The sequence below is a fragment of the Danio aesculapii genome, chromosome 25, assembly GCF_903798145.1.
Source record: "Danio aesculapii chromosome 25, fDanAes4.1, whole genome shotgun sequence".
Lineage (NCBI taxonomy): Eukaryota > Metazoa > Chordata > Actinopteri > Cypriniformes > Danionidae > Danio > Danio aesculapii.
Genome location: NC_079459.1, coordinates 9311368 through 9325612, shown reverse-complemented (window position 1 = coordinate 9325612; position 14245 = coordinate 9311368).

Here is a 14245-nt window from a genome sequence, read left to right as displayed (position 1 = left end):
TGAGGGGTCGCCACAGCGGATGCCCTTGCAACCCAGTCCTGGGAAACACCCACACACTCTCACATTTACACACTCACTCATAGACTACGACCAATTTAGTTCATTCAGTTCACCTATACCACATGTCATTGGACTGTGGGAAACTGGAGCACCTGGAAAAAACCTACGCAAACACGTGGAGAACATACAAACTCCACACAGACATGCCAACTGACCCAGCCAGGAGTCGATCCAGCGACCTTCTTGCTGCAAGGTGACAATGATAGGGTAACAGGGTTACAAATAACAGGGTCATTTAAAAACTGCAGTGGGCCGCGGAAACATGTGGGTTTGGTTTAGGTTAAAAAAGGTTGGGGAACTCTAGTTGGTTGCCAAGTAATTGTTATGAAGTTGCATATTGGCTGATTTTAACACATTCTATACTTGTTTATGGTGGTTTATATGTGTTTTCTTTAGTAATATTATGAATTCAGCATGTTTTTGTGATTACCAATATGTTGCTATGTGGTTGCTTTGCCATTTCTATGTGGTTGCTATTGTGTTACAAGGTGTTTCATATTTTTATGACATTCAAATGGTTTTTAGCATGTTTATTGTCAGGATGTTTCTTGGCTGATGTCAGGCTATTAAGCAGTTGCTTATGAGTGATGTTTTGCATTAGTGATGGGAAGTTTACAGGATTATTTACCTGAATTGTCCCACATATAATACATTCAAGGCCACATTTTAAAAAAAGAAATTTTACCAGGGACTCTTTGCTCTCCTCACCTGTCCTCAGGTGGTTGATTGGTTATTTTGTCATGTCACATCTCCATTAGCTGCAGCTTTACAGAGTATGTATGTACAGTATGTCTGGAAACTGAAAGTATTTGTACTTGGGTTTGAGATGAAAAGCCAGGGGTGTCAAACTTAGATGGAGGGCCACAGCTCTGCACAGTTTAGCTCCAAACCTAAATAAACACACCTGATCAAACTAATTGAGTCTTAATTAAGTCAAGCTTGTTTGAATCCTACAGATAAGTGAATTGAAGCAGGGTTGTAACTAAACTGTGCAGAAGAACTGCGGTCCTACAGGGACTGAGATTTACACCCCTGTCATAAGATATACGCCATCAAAACAGAAATTATTAGATCTTCTATTGAGTCCTCAGGTTTGAGATATTGATTCAAGTGATGAATGAACACCAAGACACAAGAGGTGAACGAATCTTTTCTGTGCACGTGCTGTGCATTAATACTTATGTAATAGGTCAATGGGTTTGTTCAACTTTCGAACTGTCCTTAGAAAGCCTGCTGTCCTGACCCTAATGTCAACCTATTGTATGCTTTACGAGGGCATGACCCATAAAACATAAAGACAGCATCATATCAACCCCTGTCAGCATATGCCATGCTCCATAGGGCTCAAAGATAATTCAAAAATACTGAATGTCCATCTATTGTTTACAAGTCAGAAACTATGGTTACATAATTAGAAAGCTTCCTTCACAATACTGGTTGATTAGGAACTGACAATTAGATCACATTGTGGAGCACTGAAGAAAGACAATCTCGTCTTTATGTGGCGCTCCTGCTATAACAAACAAAGCATTGGCTGGGATGTGGAGTGAAATAGATTTCATTATGAAATCAGGCTCTTTGGAAAGAAGAAATGCAAAAAAAAAAGAAGCAAGAAATGTAGATGCTTTAATCTTTAAACAAAGATGAAGGGCATGAAAAAAATCATGGCTGTTGGAAGAGTTTGCTTGGTTCAAGGAAGTGACCCCTTTTGCCTCCTTTGAGACAGGAGTAATTAGAGGAGCTGTTGCTTGTACAGGAATGCCTGGCCACGCTTTACCCAAGAAAACCAATGTTGGCCTTTTTGGCCAAGCCAAACCTGTCTAGTGCTGCCAATCCACTTTCAATAGTTGGCTGGAGCTCCAATGCATCCCGTGCATCCGACCAACCACAAGTAACGCTTCTCAGAGTGTGCACTTTGGCCAACTCTTATCAGCTGCCAGAGCCTCTTTGCCCAGCGTCAAGTTGACAGAAAACCATACGCAAGATTACTTTTTGTAAATGAATGCTAAAGTTAATATTAAAACTCAAACTGAAATACCATAAACATTTTATAAGAAAAGAAAAGCTAAATTAGCAACACTACATATTTGGGTTACACTTAATTTCGATGTCTACTTTGATGATACTCTCAATATAAGTAACTTTCCAAGTTGCAAGACCATGTCAGCTAACTTTATTTAGTCCAAGCCCAGTCCTGGAGGGCTTGTGTTTTGCAGAGTTTATCTCCAACTTGCTTCAACATTCCTGTTTCTAGTATATAACAAAACCTATTGAAGGCAAGCCTGAAATGATCAGCCTAAAAAGGATAACAGCTAATGCTAAAGTTGCCTCTATGGCAGTATGCAGAGAAGAAGACTAAAAGCCACAATGTGATTGGCTCAGATGTGCTTCATATGACCAATATAGCATTACAGGTTTTCCATTTGTAGGTAATACAGACATTTACACCTCATTCATAGTAAGAAAATCGCTGCCTGGTAAGAGCTGGTTCAGGTGTCTCTAATTGAGGTCAGATCTTAACTAAAATGTATTTATAAACCAAATTATATAAGAATATCTCACATCAGATAAATGGAGGCCAAACAAATGGTATAACAAATGGTCTGTGAGCAAAATTAAATACACAGCTTGCCATATTTGATTCATTTCATTTCCTTCGGCTTAGTCCCTTTATTCATCACGGCATATGTTTTACACAGCGCATGCCCTTCCATCTGCAACCCAGTACTGGGAATCATCCATACACACATTCACACACATATACTACGGCCAATTTAGCTTATTCAATTCATCTATACTGCATCTCTTTCAAGGGAAACCGGAGCACCTGGAGAAAACCCACACAAACACGTGGAGAACATACAAAGTCCACACAGAAATGTCAACTGACCCAGCTGGGGCTTGAACCAGCGACCTTCTTCCTGTGAAGTGACAGTGCTAACCACTGAGCCACCGTGTCACCCCACCATATTTGATAATTCTAAGAAATTATCTAAAAAAGCAATAGACATAAAGCTAAAGCATGAATATGTATGTTAAGCTCTGCATCTTGAATTAGCTCAGGTGACATGACCTTAATTATGCAGAAATGTAAGGCTTAATATACATTAAACAAGTTCAAAAAAAATAAAAATAAAAAATCACCCACTCACAGTTGTCATGAAGCTAGCTATATATACCAAAACATTTTTTTGTACCAGGATGTAAACACCTTTTTTTCTGCTGTAAAATTGTCCATTTTAACATGGGATTTAATGGGGATTTGTCTCTTTTGGAGCCAACCCCCAGTGGCCAGTCGATGAATTGCAGTCCCAGTTACCTCTGTAACTGCTTCATGAGGCAGAGTGTGAGGTGAGTTTTCTGTAACAGACTACAGAGTTAGAGTTAGGATTAGAATAAGATGACATATAGTTACTTATGGTCAGTAGAATGTCTGTTATGGGTCCATAAGGCATAAAGTGTTTGCAAAAATCATGAAGACAGTCTACTTATTCTCTTATGTTTCCTATAGCTCACATGTAGTCTCAATGTCGCTTACAGTTAATAGAATATCTAAAGTGGACTATCTAAGTAAAGAAATACCAATGTTTGTTTACTTAATTGATAAATGCTTACCCTGTGGCATAAAATCTGACATGGCTGTTTAGTTTAGACCAGCAGTCTGCTTAATAACTATAAATAGCATTTGATGGATTTGAGGTTAGCTTAAACATGAAACAGCATTTTTATGTAATATAAGCTGTGGTATAGTTAAACAATATGTCACAACCAAAAGAAATGTCATCATAATTGCAAATTTGACAATGATAATAATTTTATTAGCGCCCAAATAATTAATCTTGATTAATCACATCCAAGTTAAACATTTGTACCTTTATATAATGCATGTATATATATATATATATATATATATATATATATATATATATATATATATATATATATATATATATATATATATATATATCTGTGTGTGTGTGTGTGTGTAGAAAAAGTTTATTATATATTACAAATTATATATAAATACATATGTCGATCTATTTATTTTTTTCAATTTCAATATTTTCAATATTTCAGTTTATTTCAGGCGACATGGTAGTTCAGTAGTTAACACTGTCACTTCACAGCAAGAAGGCCACTGGTTCAATTTCCCCCACAGTCCTAAAACCTATAGGTGAATTTGGTGAACAAAATGGGTGTTTTCCACCACTGGGTTGCACCTGGAAGGGCATCCGCTGTGTAAAACATATGCCCGAATAGTTGGTTCAGGTTTCATAGGTGGTGACCCCTGATAAATAAGCCAAAAGAAAGGAAATGATGATGTATATTTCAATATTATTTAACGTATGTGTGTTTATATATACATAAATATACAGAACAAACATATGTTAAGTAAATACAATGTTTAAATTAATTTTGGATGCAGTTAATCATGATTAATTTGACAAGACACATTTTTATACAAGGGTTCAGTTAATGAGTAGCAAACATAAAATGGCTAATATTTTTCTGTGTTGACTTGCTATTTGACTTGCTATTGCTATTTTGTTATTGAAATTAATTCCAAACTAAGATCGCTCAATATTTTTAACAAATTGGAAAAGTCAGGGATTCAAAGATTCATTGCTTTAGATTTCCTTTTGAATCAGCTGCTTAAAGGCGCAGTAAGTGTTCTGCCAAAATGCTAACCGGTTAGCATAATATATTTAAAACACTGCCGTCCAAAGCCATGTCTCCTAAACACAAATGCACACACCTTAAAGATGACAGCTGACAACCCACTTGTTCATGTCATTCGCCAGTTAGAAAACTTTACAGTACTTTATAATACTACAATTCTAAATGAAAAACTGTATTACATCTAGCACATTTTCAGCTGTGTAGCAAGCAAACGCGTGGTGCAATGGTGGATCTGCATGAACAGAGGAACTACATTTGTTGACAGTCTGGGCTACTTACCAGAATTATGGGAATTTACTTAAAATTTACTCTTACTTTTACATTACTTTAATCAGTAATATTGGAATGTGAAGAGACTTTCAACCAACACAACAAAAATGTTTCTAAAGACAATCACCTACTGCATCTTTAAATGAATCAGCTAAATGAATTACATACTCTTTGACCTACTTATCGCCACCTACTGGCAGTTTACTTAAAGTGCTGTAAAAAAAGATTTACATGAATTATCATTACATGTTTGGCTCAGGAGGGAATAGGAGGTACTCATGGCATTGCTTTCAATGTAAGAATTATTGCTTGACTCTCTCTCAAGAGATAATAAACTAGTATTTGCAGGGAGCATGTGCAGCTGCCTGAGCTGAATGCTTTCATTATGATGATTTTGCTGGGTGATGCCCCACCCTTGATTCTGTCTTGTGAGATGGGAATCGCTTCCTCTCTATTCCAGGGGTGTCCAGTCTAGGCATACTAGAAACTTCCACAAAGTTGTTTTCAGGTAAGTTTGAACAAACTCAGTGGAGGACAGTGGCCCTCTAGGACCAAAGTTGGACAACCCTGATCTACACTTTTGTGGAATGAGTATCTACACCTTGCAATTTGCACCCTGCAGCCATTAAACCCGCAGAGCTGAATAGATTGTAGGGGTTGAAGAGAAAGCAGATGTTTTTGTTGTTTCTGGAATCTTTCTTGAGATATCAGAATGCAACATTTGGTATTTAGGGGAGATGAATTCTGTCATCAAAATTTAGTTCAATCCATTTGTAATTTTCTTTTAAAGGATGAGAATAAAGTATCTACACCTCCGGATTTACATCCTGCTACATGTTGAGGTCTTATACCATAGGCAGCCCCATGCTATTGGAGAGGAATATTGCTATGGTTCCCCTCCCTAGACCCCCACTCAGATTCTGAGTAATTCTGAGAAGTGAGCTTTTCTGGAAGATATTCTGAGCTGCCTTGGATTTATTGCCAGGCTTAAAGGGTTAGTTCACACATAAATGAAAATTATGTTATGAATTGCTCATCCTCATGTTGTTCCAAGTCCCTGAGACTTTCATTTATCTTTGGAGAAGAAATTAAGATATTTTATGTGAAATCTGAGAGGTCCCTTATTCTCCATAGACGGCAAGTTTCCCAGTTTGTTCAAAATTCAGAAAGGTATCCAAAACATCCTTAAAATAAACCATACATTAAGTCATTAGTTGTTCGGTTGGAATATTATCAAGCTACAAGAATACTTTTATGCACACATACAACAAATATAATGACTGTTCAACCATTACTTCTCAGTGTCTTCTCAGTATATTGTGTGTGTTCATGAGAACTGTGCAGTGACAAAGTTTTAGTATTTTTCCTTGACTTTGGATGAGTCTGGAACCTTGTGTCTATGGAATATGAACAAGCTCTCAGATTCCACCTAAAATATCTTAATTTAATTCACCTAAAAATACTAATGAAATGATTGGGTTTGGAATGATACAAGAGTGATTAATTAATAACCTAATTTTAATCTTTGTTCTGAATTTTCTAGTTATTTTGCTGTTTTTCTGCTTCCTGTAGCTCCAGCTCAATTGCAGTTCCAAGCTGTAAGGCTTTTGTTTATGGCATTGTTAGACTACAAAAGGCTGAGCTCTTGATTCCCCTTAGCTTTGCCTTGTTGGTAAGTTGTTAAGGGTCTTTAGGAGTCTCTTTGATAGGTGTAGTTTGAAGCTAAGCCTCCTCTTGCTGTATAGGGTTGTCCTACTGAGGTGTCTGTCATCTGAGTTCACTTAAGGGGGCTGGGTTGCTAGATCCTGCAAGCCTCCATGTCTAATGCCTTTAAAATGGGAACATTAAAAGTTATCAGTTAAAGAACTTAATCCTTTAGTATGGCAGAGATGGTACAGTGCATCTGGAAAATATTCACAACACTTTTCCCACATTTTGTTCTATAAATATGATATTTCGACAAAATTAACGACCTTGCATGATATAAAAGATGTTTGTTTGAAATCTTTGCAAATTTATTAACAATAAAAACAGATTTCTACAACAGTTTCGACAACTTGATTGCAGTTCACCTGTGTTAAAAACAGTTGATTGTGCATCATTTGGAAAGGCACAGCACACATCTTACACTATTAGATCACACAGAAGAAAGCCAACACAGGCTCATTCTGAAAACGTGCCTTTATATACGTTTCTGGAGGCCACAAAATACATCCCAGGAGATACGTATTTTTGCAATTTTTGTTTTCGCGAATCCAGGAGAGGCCGCTGTGTACGCTTTTTCGTATCTGAAATTTTTCTCGCGAGTGCCATTCACGCCTGCTGTTCTCGGGTAAACCCACCAGAGGGTGCTGTTGACTGACTGACTCACTGACTGACCGACCAACCAATCGACTGACCCACCCTCCTTCTTCCTTAAACCCAACCAATTTTATTGATTGACCCACCCACTTCCCTAAACCCATCCAATGATTTTCAAAAGCAATTCAGAAAAAGAAAAGCCCTCGTCTGATTTTTACCATGTTTTCAGATTTTATCATATTATCACCCTATTATTTACTTAATTATTAAATTTTTTTGGATTCTGTTTTTGTCTTACCTGCTTTCTGGAACCTTTCTTCACTTGACTCGAACCCCGTCATCGCAGTCAACTCCTCTCTGCGTCTCAAGTCCGCTAACATACATGACGAGCTAACTGGACAAACTGGTTGCAGCAGGAAAGTCGTCCACACGGAGGTAATCGGTCAGCTGGAAAGCACGAAAAGAAACGGCGTCATACCGTTCGGTAGCATTCGTTTATAAAATGAAATGCTGCATACGTACCTCTAACTACATAATTCGCGGTCTCCAGAAACATACATATGACTTTGTGAGCCTGTGTTGAAAAAAGCACATTTCAGAGCACAAACCAAGCCATGAAGTTAAAGGAATTGTCTGTAGACCCCCGTGGCAGGATTCTATCAGAGCTCTGGAGAAGGTAACAAATACAGATTCAGAGCACAAACCAAGCCATGAAGTCAAAGGAATTGCCTGGAGACCCCCGTGGCAGGATTCTATCAGAGCTCTGGAGAAGGTTACAAATAAATTGCTGCAGTCCAAATACAGTGGCTCCCATTCATTCACACTGCCCAGGAAAACTTAGCAATAGGAAGAGAAAGTCAGGGAGATGACCAAGAACCAGATCAATCTGAAAGAGCTCCAGTATTTCTCTGGAGAAAATAATGTTTTAATCATTCAACCATGAACAACCATCTTTGCAACACTCCACCAATGCTTAGTAAAGGGCACATGACAACTTGCCTAGAGTTTGGCAAAAATGTGCTTGAAGCACTTTCTGTATATGAGAAGCAATATTCTCTGGTTTGATGAAACAAAGATTGAACACTTTGGCCTGAATGCCATATCATATCTGGAGAACCAAAGTCCCTTTAAGGCAACTCATTTCACTTGACGGCCATCTTTGAAACACCTCTCAGGCAGTATGCTCGTGCCTTCTGACTGAATATGGAAACATCAAATTCTCCAAAAGTGTTTGCCAAGATTACGATTACATATCATATTTGGATTCCCAATAAAACCAAACAACAGCTGTCTCTTAAGTTTCATTCATAATGTCCAAATCAAACAAAATCTGCAAATTTTCAGGTTGCCCAAGCTAATGCACATGCTCACTCAAAAGCAATGAGATCATGACACCAACCTCATTTATGGCTGTTCTATACATTATCATCTTCTGGGTAATGATTGTCAGATCGCGCTGGTCTTCTGAAGTAATTCTTGGTCTTGATGGCGAATCTCCTCCAGAAATGACAGCGACTCTATGTTTACAAGTTTGTGGGCGTTTGAGTAGTTGCTGTCATGTGATGTGCGTTTTACAGAATGGACTGTACCTCGTGTTAGTTTCATTCAGATTGAAAAACCAAAAAACTTTTGTTTTCAGGTGCACTTGGTACATATGAAAGTACAGATTTCAAGCTTTATTTGGATATAGTTATTATGTCTGTGAACCAAGAATTTGCTGAGAATCCAGTGCGTTTGTTGACCACCAAACTGTCGTAAAAACACACGTCTGGTCCGAGTTTCCCCCAGAGAAACATCAGTCTATAGCAGGGGTGTCCAAACTCGGCCCTGGAGGGCCGCTGTCCTGCAAAGTTTAGTTCCAACCTTAATCAGACACACCTGGGCCAGCAAATCAAGCTCCTCCTAGGCTTTCTAGAAACATCCCTGCAGGTGTATTGAGGCAAGTTGGAGCTAAAATCTGCAGGACACCGGCCCTCCAGGATTAAGTTTGGACACCCCTGGTCTATAGCGATCGCTGATTGGCTCATGTACTTGTAGGCGGTGCTTCATACACCATATTGACCGTTACATATTCAAAACTATATGAGTGACACATCTTGTGTATACTATAGTCTTTGGGAAAACCCAACATCACTCATCACCAGGCCAAAACTATCCCTAGAGTGAAGCACGGTGATGGCAGCATTATGCTGTCAGGATGTTTTTCAGTAGTATGAACTGAGAGATTGGTCAGGATTGAGACACTGCTTCAGATATGCATGTCTCCAGACAAGAAATTGATGATGTATTCTACAGGTGCACTTTTATTCTCATTACAGCAGTACTGATGGTAGCTAGAGGCAGTTTCCTGTCAATGTGGTCATGCCAGAGGTATTCCTCGTAGTGCCTGAAAAACAAAATGTTTTATTCCCTTTCTCACAGATCCAGGGTTGCCTTTGTAATCTGAGCCATTTTTTTCAGTTTCTTATAATAATGACTTAACACTAAACTGAAATTTATGATAGCAATATTAAAATGAATATTATTTTTATATTGTATATTAATTAGTGTCTAATATTTATCAGATGGTGTTTCTTTTTGTTTTCAATGCAAAGAACTTTTTCTCACTCTCCTTCTGCTTATTACCTTCTTTGAATGAACAGCAAAATAAACTACTGTGCAATTTTTCATTTTGAAGGTAACTTCCCAAATAATTTGAACAAGAGAAACTTTGGGTCACTAGGGCTTCTGTGGGGACATGTCACTGTCACAGGTACCGTACTGTTGGCATAGTATGCACCTGTGATAACCAGCTGTGGAACATTACTAGTATCCAAATCAGCAGTTTTGAGTCTAAATGCATCGCAAGGTGCAACAAATAGGAACATGCTGAGCAAGGACATTTTTCTCCAGAAAATTTCTTCAGAGGTAGTGGATAGTCAAATGAAACTGAAAAATTCAATCACGTTGTCGCTGTCAATGCGATGATGTCTGCCTGTAATATTTACTGCAATTCTGCAAACATTTTTTTTGCATAATTATTTTTGGTAATACCTCTTAACATTGAGATTTGACAATAAAGAAAATCCAGCCCCTTACCTCCATTTATTACATATTCAATGAGTTAAAGGGTCACGAACCCCCACCAACTCTTTCAGTTCAAGTTTACCTCAGAATTAAAAAAAAATGTTTTATGATGAGCGTGGAGTGCTGAGAGCAGAGGGATGAGGGGGCGTGGCTGGCAGAGCAGGGGGAAAAAGAGCGGAGCGAAAAACTGTCAGTTGGGCGCACAAAATGAGACACAAACCGTGAGGAGACCTATGATTTTATAGTTTACAAAGATAAACTGCAAAAAAATAAACAGTAAGTAATTTAATGCCCTGCTACATATGTTATTCGTAATTTCTTATACGCATAACCACAATTTGTTATGTTGTTTTAAAGAGAATCGTGTTTACATAAACACTTTAAATGTTGCAATATTTCTATGCATTACTATTTAAATTACTAATTTGTGTCATGGCGAACCTGCCAAGATTTCAGCAGAAGTTGCTTTTTTCTAAATAATAATTCATAAAATAATAAAAGAAGGAAAATAAAGAAAATAAAAGAAATAAAACATTACTAAAATCTAAACTATATAAAACTAAACTAATAAACTACTAGTATAAATGCATTATTGTTGTTACGATTATAAATTTATTGTTAATACTAATAATCAACCTTAATTTTATTTATTTATTATTTTAAATATAAAACTGATGTGTCTTAGTTTTAACTTGTCCTTTTTATACATACAGTTTGTCACACCCTCGGCTCCTTCCTGCAGTCCCAACCACCTCAGCCAATCACAAGCCACTACACACCACTCACGTAAACCATCACCCGAATGCTAATAGCCCACCCCTGGTACCCCAATTATGCACTCCCTATAAAGTCTCGCCTTCCCCAGTCACTTACTGGCTGGAATCAATGTCAGATTGTCTTCCTCATTGGCTCTCCTATGATCCCTTTCTCCTGTGGATACAAACTTGCTGTTGGGGTAATAATTCTGACTTCAACTGTATTTGTATTATGGCACTTACTTTTTCAATTTAGTTTTTTTTTATGTATAATATATGTTAATATTAGTTAATTGTTGATAAGGAAGATCATATTGTGTTCCACATGGAACATGAATTAACCCAAACCCAAAGAGTGGACTTTGTCTTCTCATGTCATAAGTCCACCACACGTCACTGATGTGAATCTACTACCGCTAACCTCAAATTCAACCACAAGATTAGTTATTGGTCTACCTGCCATGCTGCGGTTCAATAACCGGGAATTGTTTTTATACGAGAAATGAAATGTAGTTGTACATGCCAAACATGGTCAAAATATTTACAGTAACCATAGTTCTGGCCATCAACACAAAAACACCATGATTAAAAATGATGCCGTGGAAATACAAAACTAACCACATTCAAAATACCAGCCATGAATGAAGGATCTATATGAGTTCTGGAAAAAAGACGAAGTAAAGATTGAAGTACTAGGAATTAAATGCATTTTCTTTACACAGCATATAGTGTGCGAAACAGCTACATGGGCTTCATAAGCTCACTCAGCTGCAACTACTGACTGTTATACTGTACAGTTTCTCAGTGGCTCAATGCCAGAGAGGTCACACAGTCACTGAGCAACATGTGCAATTTCAGAGATATCACCGACTGGTTTATAGTCTACCATTACCCTGATAAACAGGTGAGATGAAAGAGTTTTTGATAGAGTAATTATCTATCATCTGTAGAGTGTGCAATTGAAATTGAGCGAGCGTAATTCAAGAATTGTTTTGCAGATTTCAGCAGGAACAAGATACGGCCTAATTGTTTACAAGGCATTCATTTTCATTTGGACACGCTGTTGGCTTGAACGGTTAGATGAATCATGCCCACATACTGGCCCAAGAAGAACATTTGTACTGTCCCTTTCACAGAATTAATGGAGCTTTCAGTTTCAGGTTTAATTTCAGTATAAACTTTGACCTAGATGTTTCTCCTAAAATAAGAGAAGTAACAATTGAGTGTTGCATATAATAACAGTCCCTTATAGGATACTATAAGGGACTGTTGTACATGTACATAACAGCTTCACATATAATGTTGTATATAGTAATAAACATGTACAAACACTTGTCAATCTGTATATTTGCACTTACTACTTCAATTTTTTAGAAAATATATTTATTATCTGTTTTCTGTCCTGTCTCTGTAATCCTGTTGCACTGTAGAAGCTCTGTCACGAAAACAAATTCCTCGTATGTGTGAACATACCTGGCAATAAAGCTCTTTCTGATTCTGATTCTGAACTATAATGATAAATGAATAGTTTTAAAAATATTCCCCATTAAGTCACAGATATTGTTAGAATTTAGTAGACATTGTTACTTTAAGAGACATTTTTTTCCCCATCCTGGGGTGCGTTTCCCCAAGACCGTTGTTACCCAACTAAGATCACAAGTTTTGTCATTGCAAACCTAATTAGGCGATTCAGTGTTCCCAGTGGGAGCATAAACAATGTAAAAATGGTGCTAAAACAGATCCTTGAGGAATACCACAGGAAAAAGGGTCTGAGATCGACATATATCTCCGATCTAAACAGAGAAACTTCTGATTTACTGAAAAGACTTAATCCAATTCAAGACATTGCTACAAATACCTACACTAGTTTCTAGTCGAGCACTTAAAATCTCATTGTCGTTTTTATCAAATGCTGTGGTGAGATCTAAAAGTAGAGGTATAGTCACATTACCAGAATCAGTTGCCATATATATATATATATATATATATATATATATATATATATATATATATATATATATATATATATATATATATATATATATATATATATATCAAAACAACTTCAATAATAGCATTTTCACTAAGGAAGGACTCCAGTTGTTTAAAACTTCATGCTGTGTATGGTAATATACACTCACTGGCCACTTTATTAGGTACACCTTACTAGTACCGGGTTAGACGGGTTAGACCTTACTAGTACCCCCTTTTGCCTTCAGAACTGCCTTAATACTTTGTGGCATACATTCAATAAGGTACTGGAAATATTCCTCAGAGATTTTGGTCCACATTGACATGATAGCATCACACACAGTTGCTGCAGATTTGATGGCTTCACATCCATGATCCAAATCTCCTGTTCCATCACATCTCAATTTGCTCTATTGGATTGAGTTCTGGTGACGGTGGAGGCCATTTAAGTACAGTGAACTCATTGTTATGTTCAAGAAACCAGTCTGAGATGATTCACGCTTTATCCTGCTGGAAGTAGCCACCAGAAGATAGGTACACTGTAGTCATAAAGGGATGGACATGGTCTGGGATGGCCGTTGAGCCTGTCTCATCCTTTAGTTCCTGGGGACCCACATCTCAAAGGACCTTTCCTGGACCACCAACATCTCCAGCCTGGTCAAGAAGGCAACTTAAGAAGAACCAGCTTTCATCAGCTGTCTTGGTGAACTTCTACCGCTGCATCATAGGGACTACACTGCCAGCCATTGAGGATATCCAGAAGAAACACTGTCTACGCCGAGCACGCAGTATTCTTAGGGACACCTCTCACCCTGCTCTCTCCTGCCTTCCAGCAGGCGCTTCGGGCTCCCCCGGACAAAAACCAGCAGACTGAGGAACAACTTTTTCCCCAGAGCTGTCTCCTTTTTGAACTCTGCCCCTCACTGACTCTTTCCCCCAATACACCACACTCCTCTAACTATACTCCTCACAATCACTGCACTGTTTAACATTTGCACATTTAAAAATTGCACATATTCATTGCACTGATTCACTTATTTGAACTGTACATACCCACTGCACATGTACATTTCTAATTATGTACACACCCACTGTACATATACATTTGTAATTATGTTTATCTATCCGCACACTTCTGATTA